This window comes from Lissotriton helveticus, chromosome 7 (assembly GCF_964261635.1).
Source record: "Lissotriton helveticus chromosome 7, aLisHel1.1, whole genome shotgun sequence".
NCBI lineage: Eukaryota > Metazoa > Chordata > Amphibia > Caudata > Salamandridae > Lissotriton > Lissotriton helveticus.
In genome coordinates, this window is record NC_136068.1 from 1,120,896,397 (window position 1) to 1,120,914,691 (window position 18,295).

The 18,295-nt window shown below is 42.8% G+C and overlaps 1 long non-coding RNA gene across 1 annotated transcript in view; it reads left to right on the forward strand.

Annotated features, from left to right (window-relative positions):
- The window catches only part of LOC144767267 (uncharacterized), a 431,540-nt gene that overhangs the window by 358,608 nt on the left and 54,637 nt on the right, over positions 1 to 18,295 (forward strand). The window lies entirely within an intron of this gene.

Consider the following 18,295-nt stretch of genomic DNA (forward strand, 5'->3'; position numbering starts at 1 on the left):
ATAGGACACGTTCTAAGTACAAATCTAGCTTTCTGCCAAATCTGGTATTCTGTTCACCTATTGTTTTCTGTATTACTGTCCAATTTTCCTTATAGAAATTGCTTGGGAGAAAAGTGTTTTGGGCCTCCCCTTTTTTCACAACCTCTGCTTGACAGAGTACTCAGAAACTTTCCAGGATGGAGCTGAGATGGGTGAACGTTTGTTTGGGGAAAGTTTCATGAAGATTCTGCATACAGCACCAAAGTTATTAGCAAAACAAAAAACACTAGTCCTATGGAAACTCTGCCTTGTGTATAACAACACAGTGGTGACAGGTTCTTCAGATATGTACATTAAAACTTAAGCCCTTACGTGTTTGATGCAATATTTATCAGTAAATGCCATCTTTTACAAGTTTTTGGGGAATAACATGTAGATGAAGGTGCTTACTGCACCAAAATCTGCTTGTCTTGGTCATTATTGGGCATTTTTCCAATGTGATATTCTAGCAGATTTGACCTGCTGAAATCAAATTCCTGGGTTTGAGCTGTATCACTCCCGGTAATGACTGAAATAAAATGGGCATACGCTATAATTTTGAACACTGTGCAAGCTAGAGCTTCCACATGGTTTGCAAGTTTACGCGTCACTCATAATGAGGGCCTAATAGTTATATTAGATTTTAGGGGCATAGTCTAATGAACTAGTTGCATGCACGGTTGTGGTTATTTTACTGGATTTGATAACTCCCAATGTGTAATGTTTCATGGTATGGAGACAAAGCAACATCACCAGCTACACAACTACAAATTAATTTGTAAAGCTATCACGCCGAGCACCCCCACATATCTGGCTAACATGTTCACCATATCTGGTGGCTTTCTGCATATCCTCAGCCAGGACACCTTAAGACTGGAGGCTAAGACATGCAAAAAAGAAAAAAACAAGACAACAGGCCTTCTCTGCTAATGCACCCAGGATCTAAAGCAACATCCTTGGTGGTTATGAAGGACTTCAGAAAGGGCTGGCTATGTGCCAAATAACAGAGTGTATCAATTGAAAGCCTTAGGCCAGAGCTACATGTTTTGCCTACAGCGATTTATCTCCTGAAAGTTGTATTTATTATACGGTACAGTTATCAGGAGCTGAACACTTAATCAGGCTCACAGCAACCCTGTATAACACAGGGATCTGTAGAAGTTATAGTTCCTTGAAAACTAGAACTCATGTCCACCTAAAAAATAGTAATTGTCTTTACCGTTTAGTAGAAATTCTTTCTCATCACGCCTGATCAACACAAAACAGGACTCAGTGCTTGAGTTACAAACAGCTATAGAGACCGTTGAAGAATTCCACCAGGGCCTGCTGTTCTATCAAAGTTATCATATGCTGTAAAATAAGAGATCCTTCCCATTAGCAACACATTGAGAGAATCTACTGGGGTCCTAACCACACAAACACAGTTTCTGAATGCACATCTCAGTTGTCAACAATCAATTGCACTTACGAGCCTTGCAATTGAAAGAGACTTTCTTTCTGTATATGGGAAGCTGTCCAGGTATAAATTGCACAATCATAGGATCCTCTTATTCGCTACTTTTGGAAAAAGTGGCCTGAATATAACTCTGTCCATTCTGTCCAGGAAGACCCTGTCTCCGATTTCATCCCCCTCCTCTCTCTCACATCTGTATCACATACATAACAGTTCTCATACTTTGTTTCTACACTAACATTACTTCATCCACTCTCCCTTATTCCTCTTTGCACTCTTTGTTGTTCCCCACCTACCGGGGCCGGACTGAGAACCAAAACCGACCCTGGCAAAGTGCTCGGCCAGCCCCCTGGAGGTGCGACCGAGCTCTTTGCCGGGGCCGGTTTTCTGTCGATTTTGTTACAGGGCCAATTTTGCAGCTATAATGCAAAAACGGCCCTGTAACAAAAACGGCTCCCAGGGCCCAAAACCGGCCCCCACCCTTGCGACGCACCGGGGGATTGCCCGGTGCCCGCAACGGCCAGTCCGGGCCTGCCACCTACGACCGCTCTTTTGATGCCCCACCACTTCTGCAGATAGCTTTGTGCGAGTGTAGCTGTGACTAAGTTGTATTTGTTTTATAGACTCAAAGGGCCATATTTAACAAAAAGTAATGCATCTCAGCATTACAGGGAAAAGGTAGGAATGTGCTATTTATCACAATACATACGAAAATTGGGCATAGGTCGTGCGAGACAACTCGACCGCGAGGATTAAAAGCGGCGATCACCACGATTACAGTGAAAAGAGGGACGCATATGTTTCTCTGTAACCGCGTGAATGAGAGAAACAATGCTACTAGGGGGGATTTGTTAAACCACGTCTGTTTTCCTACAGATAAACACACGCGGTGCAGAAACATCCCAGCGTCAAGAGCGGTTCATAAAAAAATCGCTGTTTAAAAAGGTACCGATAAACGTTTGTTGAAACGGGTGCCTAAAGGGAATAGGACTTTTAATTTAACACAGACTTAAACATATATATATATGTTTTGCAGGGTGTATTATAAATGACCGCATAATTGCACAATCAAGTATAGAAACGAAAGGCAGTTGATAAGGTAGGAAACAGTCATTGCAAGTTTCTATGCCATTGAGATGTGGCATGTGAATATCACTGACAGGCTTTTCTGTTCTTTAACAGAAAGGCTCCAAGGAAGATTCAAGTTGCGGCAAAAAGTTCCCTGTTAAATTGATATTTCTCAGGTACAATTTAAAGAATGATGATAAAGTGTCAGCAAACTCTAAGTAGCAGAGGAAGGAGCCCCTACAATATGTCTTTTATGTCACATATCTTCTCACAGAAAATCGCAACGCCCTGATGAGAATCCTGGTAGTGAACGCCTAGGATTCGAAACGCGTCGGCATTTCATTTAAGCACAGAGGAATGACGATTTAGTTTCCAGTCTGCAAATCAAGAATTAATTTCTATTTTTCAAATTTGGAATAGTTTCCCTGTGCTGTTAAGGATATTAGATAAAGACACTTAAAGAAAATTGAGTACTAGCAATTCATCCACCGTAGTGGGAAAATATAAGTATTGGATGCTTTGACAATTTTGTTTGTTTTTTGGTCTTGTGTGTAAAATTGTAATGTGATGTGTTCTGTATAGTAGCTTATGTCAATTTGGAATGTTTATTGTGTAAATTGTTGATATTTGTACTTTTATGTAATGTAGATCTGATTGGAAAATTCTCTTTTTCATATTGAAATGAACCAATGAGAACTATAAAAAGTAAAAAAGTCAAAGGTATAAATATTATACCGGTACAAACCAATTGGCCATTGAGCGAAAACAATAAATGCTGTTTTTTTAAAAACCTTGAGGTATAGGCCTATCCCCAATTTTCGTACATAGTAAAATGGCCCTGCCTATTCCTCGTCCCTTGGGCCTAACTCCTCTTTTTCTCAAAGTTTATCACAATACGGTACATTACTACCTTATCCCAGTGTTGGCGCACAATGGGTTGCCTAGCGCCAATAAAGGCACCATTGCACCCTCGTGCAAGGGTGCCTGTGTTTCATGCAGGATTGTTTTTTGTGCAGGAAGGGGCACATTCCTGCACAAAAACAATCCCCTGAGGCATTTTCCTCTTTCTTTGTGTGCGGCATAATAAAGATATTTCTCCTCGTTACCACCCACCTGGGAAGATGTAGCATTTTGGCGCATTCCCAGATCTACCAGTAATGATTCTTCTGGGAATGCGTCAAAATCCATGGGTGTTGCATGGGAACACACATGCAGCGCCCAAGGAATGACTACTTCTGGCAGAGTAATGCAACGCAGCGATTAGTGCTGCGTTGCGCTACTCTGGATTTATCAAGCCACTCAGGGCCATGCAAAGTGGCCTTTCATGGCTTGATAAATCAGATTTTAGGGTTGTGTTATGCATGCACCACATTGTTTCATGCAATAGCGATGCAACCCCTCGATAATTAGGGTCCAAAGTGTGTGCTTAATAAAAGCTCCCTTGTGTTCAATACTGTCCTTTTTCTGTCCCTATGTCAAAACAAGATGGATAGCAAGAGAGCCTCCATTGTAGTCCTTCTTTTTCTTCTATTACTTACATAGAAACTAAAGGTCACACTAAAGTGTTTCTCCTTTGCCATCAACCTGCAGCTTGACATACTAACAAAAGTGGTAAAGAAAGGAGCTTATACTGTATGTGTTGGTACATTAAACCCAGCGCTAGTTCCCTTATTTCGACCTGCAAAGCTTGAAGGCTGCCCTAGCACAACGCCTTGGGCCACTTCCTGATTCTGTTCACTTGCTTGGTGCTCTTACATTAGCTGTTCACTAATTAACTCATATTTCTTTACTATGCGGTACACTTGCTTTATACCTTCAGGCATACCTGTACATAACAAGTGTGCAACCTTTCAGTTGTGTGTTTACTTCAATTGTTAGTTTATAATCAATCACTAGTTTTATTGTTGGGTGTTTTACAGACTCCTCTGTTATAGCTTTACTAGTGCAGAGTGGCTGGCCTGATCTGTTATGAGGGAAGTGACTACTGTATCTTGCAGGCTCTGTGCTGCCAAGTGGAGCAAAAAGAGTAGATTGGAAGCATCATCTTGCCTTTCTGGTCAGTGCCATTGGGACTGGGTTGAGCACTCCATATCTTTCACCTAGTTGTATGTACGACTTGACCCGAGTTTTTTACTTGAATGGCGTTTGACCCGTGGTCAAGTTGTGTGGACATCTGATTTGCTGTATTTAGTCTTGTTATGAATGTGTGTGCTATTAGTAACTTCAAATCATTTTATTCAAATAACTCATCTTACTCAATCCCTCACCTATTTCACTGACGGACTCATAGGTGGTATTACTCACTTACCAACCATCCGGCCAATCGAATAACTGACTGACCTGGCAGACTCGCATGGGTTAGGATTTTGTAAGAACTGGGACCTTTTTTTTTTTTTTTACAAGTCACTAAAAGCTGAGGATGGGGGAGGGAAGGGCTCCTGGAAGTTACTCTAACTCAGCAGAAGAGGAAACTCTCGAGGCCCCAAGAAACTTGTGAAGTTCACAAGCTAATCAGCTCAGACAGCTGGAAGCCGATAATTTAACCTGTCACATCCATCAAGCGAACCTTCAGAATGTATAGTCTTTTTTCAAAAAAAGTTTTAAAAAACACACACAGAAACGACAAAGCGCCTCAGCTGTCATCGACCATTCATTCTCACCACCTGTCTACCTTGTGGTTGGAAAGGCTCTGACATCACCTGTGTTTATCTTCTGTTTTAGAAACCAGGTTGGAGTGGTTGCTCCTGCTGTCAATGTCATATTTCTTCATTTTAAAGGAGACATTTTTGCCAGTAACTCCTGAGATGGTATGAAGAGATACAGTTGCAAAGCATACTTCGGCATCCAGCCCTTCAACTCAATATAACTAATATTTTTGCAGAGCTGATTGTAAGAAGTACTAGTGTTTGTGTCACCCAATTAATGCTATTCATTCTTATTAATCTCGAAACTTTAAACAATTTAGTTAATATGCTTGCATTGCTACAAGTGGTCCATTAATCCACCAAGTTATCTTATCAGTTTAAGGCATCTTGAGTTTGGAAGTCTTGGGAAGTCATGACTTTAATGCTGCAAACCCAACATTGTTACTAGGTATGTATCGTATGTATTTGCCATTGGATAGCTCTTAATTCTGTGAGATTCAAGCTGTTCTCCTAACTTCAGATTAGTGGGTTGTCTTGTGTTAATGAATATGTTGATGTAGACGCCCATTCTGTTCGTTTCTGCTCCTTGCTGATTGAGACAAGGCAAACATTTAAACTTCTCTCTACACTGGAAATATTTTGTTCTGGTTGGTTTATGAGGGTAAACGTGTTGCATAATTTGGTACCTTGCACAATGCTAACGGTGTCCTATTGTTTTTGTCGGGTATGGTTTATGGTGAGATGCTGGCCAGTCACTGGTGATGGATGGATGGTTTAATGTTCATTTGTAGGATGCTGTGAGTGGGAGTGCGACTCTACCTGTCTACTGTGGAAAGAGGCAGCACTTTTCAATTTTGCTTTATATTCAAATAAAGGATCTTGCAATTCGAGGCACCTCAGTAAAGATTGAGGTTGTTAGTGCTCGGCGTTTGCATTTATTTTGGAAGTTGGGCTCTATTTTTTTTCCAAAGTACATGATTTTCTGTTTTGTCACTTTTTGGACTTGCCCTTTTTGCTGGGTCATCCCTGAACTTTCTGCCTTCCCCCTAGCCTTTTTTCTGACATGGTGTTGGTGGTTCTAGGACTCTGGGCACTTTAGCACTGCTGTTCAGTGTAAAGTACGTGTGCTCTCTGTGGTAAACATGGTAAGATTGGTCTACACCTGTTTGTCATATTTAATTTACCTGTCAGTCCCTTGTAAAGTGGTATCTCAGATACCCGGGGCGGGTAAATTAAATGCTGGTCGATGCACATTGTCGTGCCTGCCCAGTAGCGTCTAAGGTCCAAAGAGAAACCCCGGTGAGTAGGGCTGAGCGAGGGAGCAGTGTTTGTGCTCCCAGGGCACGGTGGTTGCCAAGCTGATTTTCTTTGGCCGCATTTGTGGTGCCTGATACTGGCACCATACGATCCCCGGTAGAGGGGGCTTCCCAGGCACAAGTAGTGCCAGTGCTTCGCTACAGCTGCACTGCCCTGACTACGGGCAGCTGCCACGAGAGGGGCACATTGTTTTGGAGTCACAGTTGGGCTCCAGGGGTACAGTGGTGCCAAGGCCCATCTTCTCAACTGCCCCGTGAGAGCACAGGCAGCTGCAAAACAGGGGCATTTTGTTTGCTTGATGAGGAAGGGGTGAGATGCATCCAACACCCCCAGCGCATTGTGCACAGTGGTTTGCTGCATTGGCAGCCAAGGGGCCAGTGGAAGACTCCAGTTACGCTCTGACATTTTGGACAGAGGGCATTTGAGCCCCACAGGAAGGCCAGTTGGCCTGGGGTCAGGTGTGGTACTTGTGTGTACCAGGAGGGCGCAAGGCCCTAAGGGAAGGTGATGTATGCAACTGGGGAGTGTCACTAAGGTGCCCTCCTAATTGTGAACTGTGCATATTGGGGGAACAGCATTTACAACGCAACTTTTACAACGAAGTACCTTTACGACGCAACCCTTACAACGCAACTTTTACAACGACTTGCGCAGGGGGGGCGCTCTAGGATATGGAATAGTTTTAATTTACTATCCAACACCTTCCCTACTATCCACGGGGACTGGAGTTGGAATAGTAAATTAAACTATTCACTATCCAGCACCCCCCAACGCAAGTCGTTGTAACGACTTGCGTTGCAAAACTTGCGTCGTAAAGGCATGCGTTGTAAAAGCATGCGTTGTAACGACGTACATCCGCATATTGTGTTTATGCCTAATTTGATGCAGACATAAGGCGTTTATGTTGCAGGTGATAATGCTAAGTTCAGTATTTTACCAGTAGTCACTGGTTGTGTTTTATATGTGCTACTAGTGCTTTCTAAAGGTTCTGACAGTGGCCCGATTGCCCTGTCATGTATATAATACCCTGTGAATATTGCCTAGTGCCAGTTGACACAGTGTGTTTGTGTGATTATGATTCTAATGTGTTTTGGATAATACAAAGGCTATTTTTTATATAACCTTGTGTGGAGTTTCTTTTGTAGTGTCCCTAGTGTGTTGCTGCTGTGTGTGTGTGTTGCACAAACGCTTTACACGTTGCTTCTGCGATAAGCCTGACTGCTCATGCCAAGCTACCAAGGGGGTGAGCAGGGGTTGTCTTCAGCGTGTAACTCCCTTGCCCTGACTAGAGTGGTGGTTTCTTCCTGGTTTAAGCGCATACCCCAGCAAACCAGAGATCCCATTTCTAACATCACTGCTATGATTTTCTTGCAGTAGAGACTCAATTTTTTTCCAGCAAGGGCATTGTTATGTTTTTTGAGTAGTTTCATGTAAAAGATCCTGCACTGAGAGGCTTTTTTTATTTGCTAATCTGTAAAATACAACAGACCCACATTATGGGATGACTTGGCCTTACTTAATTGCACCATGGAGAGTCTTTTTAAACTCACTCTACTTCCGCTCAGTGCACAGCGTTCAGCTCTTCAGCCAATAAGTAAAATAAATCACAGAACTGAAGATTAGTGCATGAAATCTCATCTATGCAGCCACGTACAGAGGAACACAAGTAGGGTATCTACCGATGTAAACAAAACAGATTTCAAGGTTTTTTTCATGCCAATGTGCATATTCACAGTATAAAACATCAATCATACCAGCATTTTATATCAATACGGTGTACTACAATTTATCTGAAGTGTCATAGCATATATTTGAAGCGCAATGTAGTGTAGCTTCTGTAATGAATATTTGTTCAGAGTGGTGCACTTTCTTAACCTAACTGAATTCGGTTTCTGTGCAGCATAGTGCTGCTACGTTTAGATGTATTGTCTGAAGACTGTGACAAATGGCAATAACAGAACATAACTTGGATATAGTGTACTGCCATTAACAGTTTTTGATAATGTGACAGTTCGTGCTTGCACTGGCAGCTCGCATAGGGCATGCAGTGGGGTCGGGGGAGGAACAGGGTGGGGGGTAGTAAACTCGGACATACTACGGAATGGAGGAAAGTAATTACTTTCCTTCGTTCCGTTGTATGTCCTAGTTTAGTAACCCCACACCCTGTCCCTCCCCCGTACCGACTCACCGCACGCACTATGCGAGCCGCCACTGCGTGCTTGTCTTGCTGTAGGTATTGTGCATCAGCAATGCACGTGAGAGAGTTCCAGAATAAGGAGCAGTTTGGCAATTGCTGCCCAAACTGGGACATTGCTTGCTGGGACTAGTGAAGCTGGTGAAACTGAGCTGGCTTTTCTCTTTACTTGCACATTACTTTTTTCTGTATACGCATATGCTTTTAAGTACTGTGCCATCATTTATGTAACTTTTCTATGAAATAAAATGGAGCTGTAATACAAATACAAATATAATTATTTGATCTAGTAATCTGTCCTATGTTGCTCCTTACCAGTACTGTTGGATGATTTTGTTTGGGCTCCTCTTAGAGTGACTACATAGTGAAAGTAATAGATTAAATATGGTTGGATACACAGGGTTTGGTATCTGATTGTGTACTTTAGTAGATCTGCGGGTGGGATTGACTCCTGAGCACACCCTAACCAATGAGACAAACCTTCCGGGGGCCAACCCTGCCCTCTTTGGGCAATTTCAAGAAGGCATAAGTGTTTGGCTACACTAAATCTGGGCTCTGGGAGCTGGGAGAGTGTGGGGAGAGTGCATTCTGGCAATCATAATGCCCTCCTACATCTATCACCAGCATTCAATTTAAAACAAACACAGTACCCCCAATAAACCCAGAGACACAAGGCTGTTAGAACAAAAGTTTGGTTTTTTAACAAACAGACACCGGACACGCAAGAACTGTTAGGCCATCCTGTCTTCCCCCTTTGAAGTGTGCCTCAAGAGAGCTATGTAAACCACAGCAGACATGTCAAGCTGGATTTGACATTCAAGCAGGATTTGACACTGTAATGTCAAAATAAGGACAACTGTGTTTGGAGCCTGCCTGGTTGGGGGCAAGACGACAGGCCCGAATACTACTTTGGTTTTTCTTGGTACTAAGAATGACACTGTGAATGGAGCTTGCTGTTTGTCTTCTTAAAAGGTTCCTGCATTCAAGGCTCTGCCTAGGGTTATTTCAATAACAGACGAGGGTCCCTGAGTACAAAATTACTAGGAGAGGGAGGCAGGGAGCACCTAGGGATATGCAAGGTTACCCTGGCATCAGCTCTAGTTATTGATTAGCTAGCAGAATTGTATTCTCCATATGATCCCGATGGACTGTGCCTTTTCAAGATCACTTGCAGAAAAGCCATGTCAGGCATAAAGGGCACACATCTTAAAACCAGAACTTCCATGAAATAAGTCAAGACCTACTAAAATAGTATTAATTTTTTATAGCTTTTACAACAGTGTGGTGTGGCCTGCTCCCAGTGTCTCAAGTCAGGGGATCAGCCTGTCCACTGATGTAGCAGGAAGTGTAGGCTTTGATGCTATTCTGAGGGCTACGTAATGTGCCCAAACATGGCCACCTAAGTGGTTTGAGTCAACTCTGGTTTTAAATGTTACATTTCTGGTACTGTTTCCCATCATGGTGGCTCTCCAAGTCTGGGCTGATTGTTTCCATAACTGGTCGGTGTTTTTTATCTGATAGTACATACATTAGTGAGTCAGTTGACTTTATTTTAATATGTATTTATTTTTACGTAGGAATAGATCATCATTACAGAAATACAGAAATAGACTATGCACAGCACTACATAACCATAAGATAAATGGTACACAAAAATGTGAATATTGCACAATTCGGATCTACAGATATGTATAACATTTCTAAACCATGATTATAATATCCATTCCATTCGAATCCAATCCACCTGGTATGTGCTCTCCTACATCTTGCATAACTTTTTTACATGCTGACTCTTAACCCAGATCTCCCAATAGTTTCACAAACTTCCTATATGACCCCGATCTTAATGCGTGTTTTCTTTCACACTCCTTAACCCTATTAAGTTTGCCGAGTAAATGCTGAAAGGTGGGAATATCATTGGTTCACCACCTTTGGAGTATTAATGATCGAGCTAATAAGATCAGAATACTTATTTGTGAGTCAATTAACTTGCAGCATGTTCAATTGTAATAAGGCCGTTGAAGGATGTGGTGTCTATTTTCCTGAAGAAAAACATGCTATTTAAGGCTAAACATGTTCCTCATGAAAAATAATAATACCACCATGCTTTGGCCTGTTTTTTTCGTGATAATGGATTTCTGATGCTTTTAGCAAGGGGCAGCTGAAGATTCTGAGTGCACTGATAAAGCCAATCCAAGAAAGTTATGAGGGGCAGTCGTGGCCCGTGCAGGTAAGTGCGGTGAGGCCGGGTTGGGTGGGATTTTGACAGACGACAATGAGGAAAAATTAATTATTTATTTAACTCTCCCTCCTGGTTGCCTGTCGAATCTCCCCAGCCCCACCGCCCCACCACTTTTACCTGCACTGGCCACACCTGGTGAGGGGACATTTTAGCGCTATGTAGCTGTCTTGGATTTGGGCACAGGTGTTGGGGTATTTTTATTCGAATCAAAGGTCACCTTTCTGACGTATTTGCGGGAGGAAGGAAGGTTCAGCAGTCTATGGTTAAGTCATATTACAGAATTCACTTTCTTTGCCAAGGTGACTGTGGTACAGGATTGTGCCACCTTCATTCCCTCACAAAACACTTTAAGGGGCTATAGAGGTTTCAAGGCGTACGGCAGGGTTCCAGGACATGGACAAATTAGTCAAGATTGTGGTTTGTCTCTGGACTATTTGCTCCTCCACATATGAGATGGTTCTTTTCAAGGCAGCATTATATCTGGCCTTTAATAGGGTCCTTAACGTTAGTGAACTTGTGGCCACTTCCACATTGGACTTGTGTTATGTGAGTCGATGTACCTTGCCACTGTACGATGGCTTGGTGATTCTGTATACCTTTCCCTTCTCCTTTTTAAAACTGACGACTTTGAGAAGGGAAACCATACAATCCTGGGCAAAGCAGCAGGTCATTCTTGTTGTCCTCTGGCTGCATTGGTAGTATTTATTTGGCTGTGGCTGGTGTGTCAGGCCACAACAAAGATTGTGCATTCCAACAGAGTTTCTGTCTCCAAATTCCAGTTCAGCAAAATATTATCAATGACCCTAGGGGTTGTGGGGATCAATGTTTATAAATAAAAGTGGAAAGGATTCCTGTTCTTTTTTCCACCTGTGGAGTGGAATTGAACCTGATACACTGCTTCATCTGTAGTAAAACTACTCAATAGCACAATTGCTTTTTAAAGTGCTGTAAGGGGTTGGCCAACATATTGACTTTAATGTCAACTGCAGTAAGATACATGTATTGCCTGGGCCCCTGACAGTCTACTTCAAAGCAGCTTCCACAGCAAGGAAGTCTGTGCGTAGTGATGGCCTGTAGTTTCCTCCTGGTAGCCAGGAACTATACTCAAGTTCCCTGCTGGGAAAGTTGCTTTAAAGAGCACCGTTGATGGCCGGCCGTTGTAATCGGCCTAATGTAATTACTAATAAGTTAATTACAACAGCCGGGTTCTTACAGTGCCGAGTGTCACAAGAACTAGTCGTTCCTTGTATTCCTTAATGTCCAGAATCAGGAATCCTTGTTTTACAGGCCAGTTCGCCCAAATTACTATCTTTTTCCAATCCAGGGCAGGTGGGTGTGGAAAGAGCAAAATTGCTCACAGTTTCTTATCTACTGATGGGCAAAATGGAATTTTGCACATTCCCTCCTTCTGTCTTTAAGTTCACATTCTTTCAAGATAGGTGCTATCATTTCTTCCTTTGGGTGGGAGTTGGAAGTAGGTCAGGTACAGAGGATTGGAAGATGGAGATCTGATTATTCTAAGTGCTATGTGCACTCACATGTATCTTCTGCCTCCTGCTTGGGGCAGCAAGGAACCGGGTTTCCTGATGGATACTGTGCCAATTATGCTGTTTCTTTCACTTGCCTGCTTTACGTTCTATGGCCCGAGGCAACACTTGGGTTTTTGGTCACTCTTATGTCTGGCAGGCAGTGGGTACTTTCCTTGCTGGTGACTTTAGATAGCGAGCACTGGAGGCTGGTTTCACAATGCTGTGGATCAATGTCAGTGGTCACCGAGTAGGTCTGATGAGTCATGTTGTGGCGAGGATGCTGAAAAAGAACAAATGGTTCCAGGAAACTCACTCCAGCCATTCCATTAGGCAAATATACATGCTAATATTTTAAATCATGTACAAAAATCACAATGTTGTTATTTTTACTAATCAATGGTGCCAAGCAATACATTCAAAAAGTGCAGATGGTGCAGTGCTTATAAGTGCAATCATGCAATAATTAACATATGATACATATATACATTGCGGGTATCCATGAGTAAAACATATCAGTCCAGCACAACTGCTGCTCCAGACAACTTAACTGTTGCAAATAATTCCCACATAACTTTCGACAGCTATATTTACCTCATGGTATGATTACTGTGAGTACCACAGAACCATTTGTTCTTTTTCTGATTGTACCTAGTTTCTGGTATTTGGGTAGACTGGGGTTTGGTCGTATTTTATGTCTATGTGGCGAGGACTCTGGGCAGGGTATTACTCTACCTGCCCTTATAATTTGACACACTGGCTTGGATCAGCATGGTAGAAGGGACCTTACTGAACTCTTGATAGCAGACATTGCATGGTTACCTCAAACAGTTCCTGGGGCTGTTATTACTTCCCTGTATGCTACACCCAAGAGTGTCTGAAGGCACGGTGCCTCAGTGAGAGGCCTGAATAATATGATTAAAAGTTATATGTTTATGCTAAAGCTTCTTTGTAAGAGTTGTCTGTCATGCTTGCCTGAGAGTAGAAGAGTTTCACTCCACAGAGTTTTTCCATAGTGACTGTGTCCACTTATGTCATTTGGGCAATGGATTTTTCATACATTACTTCATTTTCTTTGTAGCTCGGCAACTAGTCTTGGGGGGGAGGGGGAGAGTGGGAAGGGGCAAATGTTATGTTATGTTATGTTATGTTAAAAAGGATTTCTAAATCGCGCAGCTACTCAAAAGAGTGTCCTGGCGCTTAAGACAGCGGGAAGCACAGAGCAGGCGGAGACAGAGAAAGAGAGAATAAAGAAAAACAGATAGACAACGTAAATATTAGTTTAATTGCTGAAACAGCCAGGTTCTCAATTGTTTCCGGAAAGCAAGCAGATTGGTAACCTGTCTAAGTGAGAGAGGCAGCTTATTCCACAGTCCAGCCACTAGCACTTGAAAGGAGCGACCGCCTTCGCGGGTTCTAAGAAGTTTAGAAGTGGCCATAAGATGTTGATGGGCAGATCTGAGAGATCTGCCAGGTACATAAAAAGAAACTCTCCTAGAGATATAATGTGCTCCAATACCATGCACGGCCTTAAAAGCGAGAACCAGAGCTTTAAAGAGGATTCTACTGCGTACCGGTAGCCACTGCAAATTCTTAAGATGGCGAGAAATCCGGTCTCTAGGCCCTAGGCTCAAGATGGCCCTGGCTGCTGCGTTCTGCACCACCTGCAGTTTATTAAGTAAGAACTCTGGGAGACCCAGATATAGGACGTTGGAGTAGCCCAGCCTTGAGATAATAAGTGCTTGAACAACCATTTTTCTGTGTTCGATCTGTAGAAGAAATAAGAACCTCCACAGCATCTTCAGCAGACCAAAACATGTACTGATTGACGACTGAACCTGAGGTGTCAGGGAGAGGGCATCCTTCATTTTTACGCCCAAGTTTTTGACAGTTCTAACCGCGGATGGGGAGGCGACATATCTTGGGGACACCATTGTTTCCAGACATCCAGCTGGGGTGAGCCAAAGAAGATGATTTCAGATTGGTCTTTGTTGCATTTCAAATGGTTATGTTTAAACCAGGCAAAAGTTTCTCTTAGGCACTTATTGATCTTTTCCTCATTAAATTCCTCACCCTTCCTGCATGTGAACAGCAATTGGGTGTCATCGGCGTATGATATTATCGAGACCTCATTATCTTCCGCCAATGATGCTAGTGGGGCCATGTAAAGGTTAAAGAGTACAGGGCTCAAAATAGAGCCCTGTGGCACACCCACACTCAAAGTCGGCACCCTGGCCGAAAAGGGGGGTGCCCAAACCTCCTGGTCTCTGCCCTCTAAAAAGGAGGTAAACCACTTCAACACTGTGCCCTCAAGCCCGCATTCCCACAGTCTCTGCAGGAGGTGACCATGGGGCACAGTGTCAAATGCCGCAGATAGGTCCAAAAGGATCAAAACCGCTTTGCCACCTACGTCCAAGGTCTCTTTGATGGATTCAGATACCTCCAATAATGCTGTCTCAGTACTAAAATTCTGCCTGAAACCGGACTGGCTAGGGTGAAACAGATTGTTATCCTCTGCGAAATTGCTGATTACCGTGTGGACATATTTGTCAACTGTCTTTGAGAAAAAAGACAGAAGAGAAATAGGTCTATAGTTAGTAAAGACCATAGGATCCGCTGTGGTTTTTTAATAATAGAATTATTTTCGCACACTTACATCCGGCTGGGACCCGTCCACTAAGAAGAGAAGTGTTCAACGCCCGATTAACAGTAGGGTTCAAAATCTCTGCCATAGAAGTAGTAGATGAACCATAGTGGCGAGGTAGGCTCGTGATTGACATGGATACTTTTCATTCCATATCACATTTTATAATAAAATGGTTGCTTTAACATTAGTGTGGACTTTGGAGTTTTCTTGGTGCCAGGGGTGCCCTAGAAAGGGGCAGCTGTTTAAAGCCCTTTCTTTGGTACACCATTTTATTGCCCATGGGGAGAGTGGCTAAGGGAAATGGGCTTCAGCCTGGACAGGGAGGCGGCGGGTTCTCTGGGTGTGTGCTATTTACTGGAAAGCTGCAGTGGTGGAGGAGCGAGGTGGTGCAGTGGGCAAGGGCTGAGGAGGAGGAGGCCCTACACAGGGAGGAAGCAGGCAGGATACGCAAACCTACAATTCCTCATCCCTGGAGTGACATTTTACAGGCCCTTGAAGAAAACCCTGTTAAACGCAGACGGTCTGAGCTGAGTAGACTACAGGCTCCCGTATGGGACGATAACCTTATTACTAACTTATTTTTCTGCCTAGGAACAGGTACACGTAAATGTTATGATTTTTGAGGAAAGTCACTGCCCTTGCTGGCTGCCCCAGAGTTAAACTTCTGTATATATGACCTAGCACTTTTAAAAGATGTACGGGTATGATCTACACGGCATATGTTTGTTTTGATAAGTTTGTTCTATTGGAAAGTCTCTTACTGCTCCAAACTGCGAGACAGTTCTATATGGAAAAGAAATAGACCACTAGCATACACAGATGGCATGTATATGAATCATTTGAATAAAAAGATATTTAAAAAATCCTGCCACATAATTTGGTCCTTCATGGTGGCATGACTACGAGTACAACGCCAGTATGGCATCACGGCGAGCAGTGTGATCTGGCGTAACCGATGCAGTACTGTTAGCCATGTCGCAGTGCAAGTAAATTGCCTCTCTACTCATGTGCATTGCATTTATAATGCACAGTGCAATGCGTTAAAAAGCACTATTAAACACGTGTGCACTCTTGCGCAGGGTTAAGCGATACTGTAGCTATTTTCAGTGGAAACTGTAGTACTTTGCTTTAAGCAGTGTGATGCAGTGTACCTGCAGTGGCATTGCAGTGCAACACGAACTTGACACTGCTATTGTTAGAAAGCTTGGTCCCCTGCGCTGAGTGCCCGGGCCTCGCGCTCCGCTGATGAGAACCGGTCTAGCTTACTTTAGAAAGGCGCAATTACTCACCCCGGCTGGAGCCATTAGGAGGAAGTGACTCACCGCCAATAAACAAGAAGTCCTCAGGCAGCGCCGACAGCACCTGCTCGAGACTCGGTTACCTATTAACAGATTACTTACCTGTGTGTCGTAGAACAAAACACTTGGCTCGATGGCTGCAGGCGAGGCGGGCGTGTGTGAACCACAGCTTCCATCTTCGGAATGTCATGTAAACAGCAACATTGAACTTGGGAGAGAAGACGAGTGAACTGTTCACCTTTCCTTATACCCCTCCAAAACCGCATCGGAAATACGATAATACGACATGTAGAAAAAATAGCATAGCACAACATAGCCCACATAATATAAAGAGGCATAAAAACAGCATAAACACATATCTTATCACCCACATAACATACCAACAAAACATGACACTTAACGTAACATAGAATGGCAAAAATACAGCATAAAATAATGTAACCTACCATTACACAGCTTTACATAGCATCGCATGTCTTTACATACCCACAGCAACATAACACAGCATAGTACATAACATGCTATGGTGTGACATGATGTGGTATGACAAAAAATGCTAAGAAATGGCATTGTATTGTTATCGCAGCACGACTTTTAGTTATATTGCATAGAACATTGTGCTATAATATGGCATACAATTAAAAAACATTGCATAACGCTAAATGACGTTGCATTACACTGCAAAGCACATTATAAGGCTTTGAACAGCACAGCGTGGCATAACATCACAGATGATTGAATAGCACAGCATCACATGATATAATAGCCTTATATAGGATAAGATAACAACCTCACATTGCACAGTGCAGCTTGATATTGTAATTGTATTGTAATTGCATTTATATAGCGCTTACTACCCCTAACGAGGCGTCAAAGCAATTTTTCGGCGAGTAGCATGATACTCCAGAACCCGTAAAAGATTAGTGGTAAATTAGTACAGTGAAAATGTGAAAGTAATTTGAGTGGTGGATATTTTAGTCAGTTATTTGGATTGAGAAGGATAGTGGAGGGATAGAAGAGGGAAAATGGTTTGCATTTATATATAGTGCTTGCTACCCTTGGTGGGGTGTTGAATCGCCTTTTCGGTGAGAAGCACCCTATTTCAGGACCCAGAAAGGATTAGTGATGAATTAGTATAGTGAAATATGAAAGTAATTTGAGTGGTGGATATGTTAGTCAGTTATTTTGATTAAGAAGGAAAGTGGAGGGAAAGAGAAGGGGAAAAGTTTTGCATTAGTATAGCTCTTGCTACCCCTGATGGGGGTGTTGAAGTACTTTTTTTTCGGTGAGTAGCATACTACTCTGGAACCCATAAGGATTAGGGGTGAATTAGTACATTGCACTATGAAATTATTTTTGAGTGGGACATGTTAGTCTGTTATATGGTGTTATATGGATTGAAAAGTATAGTAATGGGCTAGAAGGGAAGGACTTTTTGTTTATTTGTTTTGGAGGTCATAGCAGTAGGAGGAGGTTTGGGATGAGTAAAAGGGAGGTGGAGAGGGATGAGTAAAAGGGAGCTGAAGGGCGAAGAGTAAAAGGGAGGTGAAGGGCGAAGAGTCAGAGGGAGGTTTTAGCAAGGCTTGTTTTGGGGGATCAGAATAGTAAAAAGATGTATGAGATGATGCAAGGAGGGATGGGATAGGGGAGAGTCTTGAAAGTGTTATTTTGGGGACCATAGTAGAGGTATGAGGTTTGGGATGAATGAGAGAGTGGAGGTAATGCATATATTGATAGAGGTATAGGATGAGAAATAGGCTAGTGGATTGGAAAAAGTAGTAGAAAGAGGTTTGAGATGAGCCAGAGTTTTATAAAAGCACAACTATTCCATCTGAAAAACCTGTGGGAACACCCCCTCCCCCCATTAAGGAAGGGTGGGTTTGTTTA